This window comes from Myotis brandtii, unplaced genomic scaffold (assembly GCF_000412655.1).
Source record: "Myotis brandtii unplaced genomic scaffold, ASM41265v1 scaffold249, whole genome shotgun sequence".
Lineage (NCBI taxonomy): Eukaryota > Metazoa > Chordata > Mammalia > Chiroptera > Vespertilionidae > Myotis > Myotis brandtii.
Window position 1 is genome coordinate 2,563,574 of NW_005359430.1, and position 7,442 is coordinate 2,571,015.

At 39.3% G+C, this 7,442-nt stretch overlaps 1 protein-coding gene across 5 annotated transcripts in view; it reads right to left on the reverse strand.

The window, feature by feature from the left end:
* ROBO1 (roundabout guidance receptor 1) overlaps positions 1–7,442 on the reverse strand; it is a 447,031-nt gene that overhangs the window by 425,658 nt on the left and 13,931 nt on the right. The gene's annotated exons all lie outside the window — the stretch shown is intronic.

Here is a 7,442-nt window from a genome sequence, read left to right on the forward strand (position 1 = left end):
AGGCTTCCTCACTCCCAAGCTCCTAGGGCACTTCCTTTGCTTCAATAACTTGTTTCCTCCTCCCATTTCTTCTATCAATTACTTCTTCCGCTGCTGTGATTTGCCAAATAAATGTTTTCTTATACTCTGAGTCTTGGCTCTGAATTCTTTCCTAGCCAGAACTCAAGTACCAAGGTTGCTGAACCCAGGTGGGGCCTGACTCCACTGGTCTAGCACCTGGTGTTGTTCCTGCCACCTACAACAAATAGGCAGTTTTATCTCATCTTACTAAACACACACACACACACACACACACACACACACACACTAGGTCTCAGCAACTTAGTATTGGTTTGAACCCTGAGTTCATTTCTATATCACCTTTTTGGACTTCAAACTTATACTTATTGAATATTTTTTATGAGGAAAATAATGCCTTTTTCACCATTTAATCTCAAAACTCTTTGAGGTAGATATTACTAGTACCCCCAATTTACAGATGAGGCAACTAAGGCCTAGAAAAATATGAGTAATATAATCAAGTTCACTCAGTTCACTGATGTAATAACTATATTTTCTTATTTTCTGCATTCTTAATGCTCTGGCATATGGAGCTCTCTGACAAAGAAACTGCCTCTCCTGGGCCAGCCACTTCCTAGATAGAGATGGCAAACATTTGCCCTAGAGCTAGAGCGCTCTCTTCAAAACAAATCAACCCATCCAGAGCCCATTCACTGACTACCCTCCACCATCAGGCTCTTACACTCCAGGGGGCAATATCTCTTTGTCCTAATCACCCAGGCTCTGGACAACTAGGGACCATCCCCGAGACCACACCTCGCTGGAATTATTGAAACTATCCAATCCTAAACCTGCTCAGCTTGCACACCTTGCCTCAAGTATTCTGTCCCATAAAAACTACAACCAAGGATTCTGCCCAAGTTTTCCTCCCCTCTTTCTGCCTCCCAACCCACCCCAAGCAGACCCTGATGCCTCCCGAGTGGTCCTGCATGATATCCTGTGTGCCTGTCTCGTGGGATCTGTAGGAACTTCTTCCTTCACAACAGTCATTCCTCTGTCTGTCTGTCCCCTGCATGTCTTACCACACCTGATTACCACAAATCCTGGGTACATTTCACAACTGCAAGTGATGTGCCAAGATTAGATAGGACAGACAGACACACAGAATGGGATAAGTATTGATTAAGTGAATGAATTACTTTAGGGGCTGAAATTTTACCCACCCTGTAATTTTTGTAAATGACACTGAATCTCCCAATGCCAGTGATTCATCTAAAACTCCAGTTCTTCTAACACAGTATTAAAGCTCTAATTTGGTTTTTGGTTTCTTGAAGAAAAGATTTAAATAATAAAAAGGGGAGCTGGATACATTGTTTTGGATTCAGAAACCATATTTAAAGTATGAAGTTTGTTACTAGTAAATCTGTACCTTCCCTTCGAATTTACCCAAATTAGCCTAATTCTTCTCCATTCTTGACACTTTCCAATATTTGTCCCCACCCCACCCCACACTCCAAATGAAAATTTCCATACCCTAATGCTAAAGAGCTGAACTTCAAGTAAAAGATCTATAATCTGATTAACATAATTCACAGTAAATTGCAAATCTCTTAATCCTCTTAAGAGTATTACTTTTTTTTTTTTTTGGTAGGGGAGCAACCTGATATAGTTCTAATTGTTGGCATTTTTGTACAGCATAAACAATATATTTTGCTTTATAGAAATAGAAATGGCTATCACATTGGCATGGCAATCTGCCCAGAAATCTGTTTCCAACCTGTCAAATTAACCCTAAATTTTCTCTTAACAGCATTCACACTTCTTTTGATTTAGTTTGTTTATTTTTTTGTTGCTGTTGTCATTTTTGTTTTTCAATCTCTGGTAAGCGGTCTTAAAGTTTGGATTCTCTGTAGGGATAATCAAGGCCTATACCAAGCAACTATCATAAAAACTAGTTTCTTTTTTAAAAAAAAGTCTTGATAAAGACTACCAATCAGCAAAACAATGATAAAAACAACATAACAACACTTACATAAATATTAAACGTATCAAACATGTTTTAAACATTTCACATATTTTTTAACATTCACAGCAACCCTATGAGATAGGTACCAAAATTATTTCCATTTTACTTCTAAGGAAATGGAAAACTGAAATAACCTATTAAAGTGAAATGGATGGTTATCAGTGAAGTCAGATTTCACACGCAGGTGTTTGAACTCTGAAGCCCATTACCTACAATCACTCCTCTTCACTGTAGCATTTTCAGCTGTTTTCAACTCATGGCATACATACACTAATTATTAACATTCTACACACACCGAAAAATATATTCTTTGCTGATCTGACAAAAAAGGGTATAATTTTGATTCATTCACATGGGATGGATATTGTTGTATTGGCTGTTGTCATTTTTTTTAAATCCTCACCGGAGTATATGTTTTCATTAATTTTAGAGAGAGAGAAAAGGAGAGGAAGGGAGAGAGAGGAACTTCAATGTAGAGAGAAACATTGATCTGTTGCCTCCCATGCCCACTCCAACCAGGGACCAAACCCGAAACCTCGGCATGTTCTCTCACCTGGAATCAAACCCACAATCTTTTGGTGCACGGAATGATGCTCCGACCAACTGAGCCACACCAGTCAGGTTGTTGTCAATTTTTTACTTGACAATCTAAGGGAAAAGAGGTCAGTGCCCCTGACTAAATACTCAGGTATTGCATATTTTAAAATTTGGAGGACACGCCTATTGAAAATTGCTGCTCTACTGAAAGACACACTAACCAGGAAAACCTTATAGACAGATAACCCAGCTCATTGTGTTGTTCCTAGGTTAAAAACAACAGAATTTAAATTCTGGAAGTGGGCCAAATACCAACTGTTTCAATTCCTACATAGTAATGATAAAAAAAAAAAAAAAAAACTAGCTCATGCATGGCATGGTAAAAAGCTACACGGTAGCAATTTCAAAGCCAGCAGCAACCACCATGTTTGAAGCCTAGTCATTTTTTCCCCTCATCCTACTATAGAATACAGAAAAATCACAGGGAAATCTACAAACTCCAAGCCAAGGTAGACTTCCAAAGTCCTATTTGATCCATTTTGTAGGATCTAGTAAAAAAGAAAGAGGAAAACATAACTATTGAACACCCCATTCATAATTATTTCAAAATTTGGTGCTTTACAATAATTTCTACCACAAGCTGTCCCAAGACTTTTGCTTTTAAAAAAACAAACAAACAAAAAACAAAACAAAACAGGATAGATTATCATATTTGGCAATTATGGGTTTTTTCTTCTTTCCATTTTTCATTTGTTTCTAAAAGGATACAAATTTACCCAAGTATATGAGGAAGTATAATCCCTTATATAACTCCAGTCAAACAAAATAAAGAAATCCATGTACTGAATCACTTCTTAATTCACCAAATGAGCTATGTGCTGATTGTACAGTCTGAAAGGAGACCTAGGTAAGCAAATGCAACACAGCATGACTATGGGCAAGGTCACAGTTATACAATGCTAAGGAAACACACAGGAAGTACATCAATTCTACAGTGGGTGGTTGGAAGGGGCAGCTAAGGTTTTCTGGAGGAGGAGATACCTGAATAGATTCATTAGGCCAAACAGGAATTGGTATGAAAAATAGGGAAGGAAAAAGGAGAGAAAGAAATGGGGCTAGACAGTGTTCCCAAACAAAAGTAGCATTCAGTAAAATTTAGAGCACTTAGTAGCATTTAGAAAAACCAGAGTGTTATTGGAGGATATTGGAAGTTGGTTCAAGGCAGGGAACCCTAATTAGGCAGGTGTGCAATATAATCAAATCAGTAATACCACTACATCCAAACACGAAGTACTTGCCAAAATAAACTGATGAAAAAAATGGATCCAGAGACACAGAAGCATGGGACAGACTGTGGAATGTCAGAGGGAAGGCAGGGGTGGGTGTGTGGATGGAAAGAGATCAACCAATGAACTTATATGCATATATGCATAACCCATGGGCACAGACAATAATGTGGTGAAGGCCTGGGGCTGGGAGGGAGGGCAGTCAATGCGGAAAAAAGGGAACATCGGTAATACTTTCAACAATAAAGGTAAGTTTGAAAAACAGAAATAAAATAAATCATACGTAATGTTTCTATGGTTCACAAAGAAGGAAGAGTCTTTCCATGGAAGGGAATGGAGAGTAGAAATAGTTATGGTCCCAGGGACAATAAAGATCAACATAGGCAAATCAGCTACTAAGTCCTCATTCTCTTAAAGGCTGCAGTTATCAACAATAGAAATAATTTCAAAGTAAACATGGAAATGATGGCTGCCCTTTCAAATGCTGAAAAATCCACTATTATTGCCAAGCTATTTTGTCAGAACATCAGATAATGCTCATGTTGAGACATGCCTCCTGTGGACAATGAAATGTTGGTGATGGTTTCCAGCTTCAAATGAATCATCTCTCCTTGCTCAGGGCACATTACTGCTCCTGACCTCTTCCCTTGCCCGTGCCTTGACCTTCTTCCACTCAGACATGATTCCCTGCCTCATGCCTGTGAGCATCTCATATTATTGGTGAGCTATGGCTCCAGAATTTAGCATGAGGAAGGCCCCACTGATAGATGTCTAACATGAGAAATGCTCCTAATGATCCCCAGTGGGACTCTGCCGTCCTCCTCCAGTAGGATGAGACGTTCAAAGACAAAAAGAAATTCTATGCACTTTATAGTGAGAGATAATGAATAGACATTTCTACACATACGTGTGTTTTACTTTGATTTAGCAAGAAATGACCAGTTTTGCTTATTTTAAGAGAGTTAACAGAAGTTTCTTCATATTGTTAGCTTTGCAATATAACTTGAACACCTGAGTAAATTATGCCATTTCTATGTTGCTTAAAGAAATCCTCCAAATGTTATTTTAGAAATGTTTATGAATTATGCACAAGATTTCCTCACAGAAATGCTAGATTTGCTCTTGAAAACTGTGCATAAATCAATATTTTGTAAATTAAATAATATTTCTCACTGACAAATTATTTCAGAGATGCTTTATTTTCATTACTGGTTAATATTCAATTGGCCGTGATTACTGACCCTTCAGATTAGGCTTCTTTCTTGATAATATTTGTGAAATAGCTAATGATCTATAAACAAATAATAAACAAATAAGGGAAACTGGATTTTACAAAAGATCCTGCAATAAATTCTTGCAGAAGTAAGGGTTTCTTTGCAATTCAACCACAGCCTCACTTTTCTTTATTTATATTTCCTCAGATTTCCTTAATGTATTTTCTCAGCCAGCAATTTATCTGCAGCACAGTGGTGTGCCTCTTAATAGCAATCAGTAAACCTTCAGTAAACTGTCTTTGTTAATAATTTCTCTTCTTATTCAAGAATATATTTATTTATTCAGTTCATCAGGGACTCTTAGCTCATCAACCAGCTTGTGGCTTTGTTTTCTTTGTTTGTTAGCTTTGGGACAAAAGAATCAACATAAACAGTCAAATGATCAGTTTTTGCCTGGCTCAACAAATACAATTTGTAAAATGTAAATAGCTCCCAATAAAGGCAGAAGCTTTTGGTTAAATAAATAAGCCATTATCCTACTGTGTTGTTACTAGTTAAATAGAGTAGATGGCCAAACATCAGAAAAAGTAAAAGCTTCTAAAATGTTAGAGATACAGAAAGTGAGGAGATACTGATGTATTTTGAGTAGGAATGAGCAGCAACAGATAGGTCAGTCCTCTGTGGGATGCAAGTGTAACGCTACAGCCACTAAATAGTTACCTCGATGCCACCTTTGGCTTATTATTATTGTTGCTGTTATTGTTATTTTAGATTCAATTGCTCCTATGTATCAGTTGGGAGATTTTACTTAAAAATACGGATTTATTCCTTCTCTTGAAAACTCTGAAAGTCTGTCTATATTGGGCCCATATTTCTCCATGGCAGCATCCACTCAGCCAAACTATTACAGCTCCTTCCTTATACACCATTTCTGTTTTCAACCATTATAAAATCTTATCAGAGGAGAAAATCAGATTCTCACAAATTCTATTTTGTTTATCTTCCCTGCCAACAATTATGACTTTAAGGGCAGTTCTAAGATGGAAAATTAAGGTGGAAAGATAATGATCTATTTTCTTACCAAAATACATAAAAAATTCATACAACTCAACAAAAAGAAGACAAACAATCCAATTTAAAAAATAGACAACAGACCTGACTAGACACTTCTCCAAGAGAACATACAGATGTCCAATAGACATAAGAAAAAATGCTCAATGTCATCTAATCATCATAGAGATGCAAATTAAAACTACAGTGAGGTAAAAAGGCTAGAGGACAACAAAGATGGCGGCATAGGTAAACACTTGAACTTGCTGCCGTGCACAACCACATTAAAACTACAACTAAAAGACAAAACGAATATCATCCAGAACCATGGGAAGGCTGGCTGAGTGGAAATTCTACAACTGGAAGGAAAGAGAAAAGCACATTGAAGCGGATAGGAGGTGCAGAGTTGCAGAAGTGCGGAGGTATGGAGGTGCGCGAAAGGGGCTGGCAGCTGGGTACGCTGTTGTCTTTTTCAATTGTCTTTTTCAATCGGGAGGGAGATACAAGATCCCGACTGCTCTGAACTCCAGTTCCGGGTGAGAATCTGGGGACCCAGACTCATAAGGAGAGAAACTGGACTGTCTGGCATCGGGCCGGTACGTGAGGGCGGCTTTCTCTCAGAGGTGCTTGCAGCAGTCATTGTTCCTGCACGGGGCCGCGAGACACAGAGACCCAGGGACCTATCATGGCAGGGCTGACAGGCAACCATTGCTGTTTGCTCTGCCCTGGTGACTCCCTGAGACCCCACCCCACCCAATTTACAACCCTACCCAAGCTGTGCACAGAGGCTTTTGCATACGAATGGCCTGGCCTTTCTCCGCCTAAAAACCTGTCAAACTGCAGCTGGGTCAGAGAACCCCAGAGCTTCCAAAAGAAGGCCTAAGGCTTGTCAGCAGCCTGCATCGCTTCACAGCTGGGCCTCATCTGGGCACCTCCAAACCCCAAACAAAGAGGAGGAATCTGCAGCTCTCTCTGTAGCTCCTGCTGGGTGGCCTCAGGCAGTGGCTGACTTTGCACCTCCTTGGAGATCCAAGAGCCAATGTACCCAGAGGTCAGAGTGAGAACATCCAAATTACAACTCTTCACATCCATAAGAGACATACTCAGGGGGAAGACTCAATGAGCACCAAAGCCTCACTGAAGCAAGTCCTGCCCTATAAGGGTGTCTCCAACACAGAAGTGCTCCCATTGTAGACACAACTGGTCCTCACAGACAATTGGCCTGTAGGTCAATTCCTCCCAGTGATACCAACAGCAATCAAGGCTTAATTACAATAAGACTCTGCACACAGCCCACAAAGGGGTGCACCAAGAGTGTCCACCTCAGGT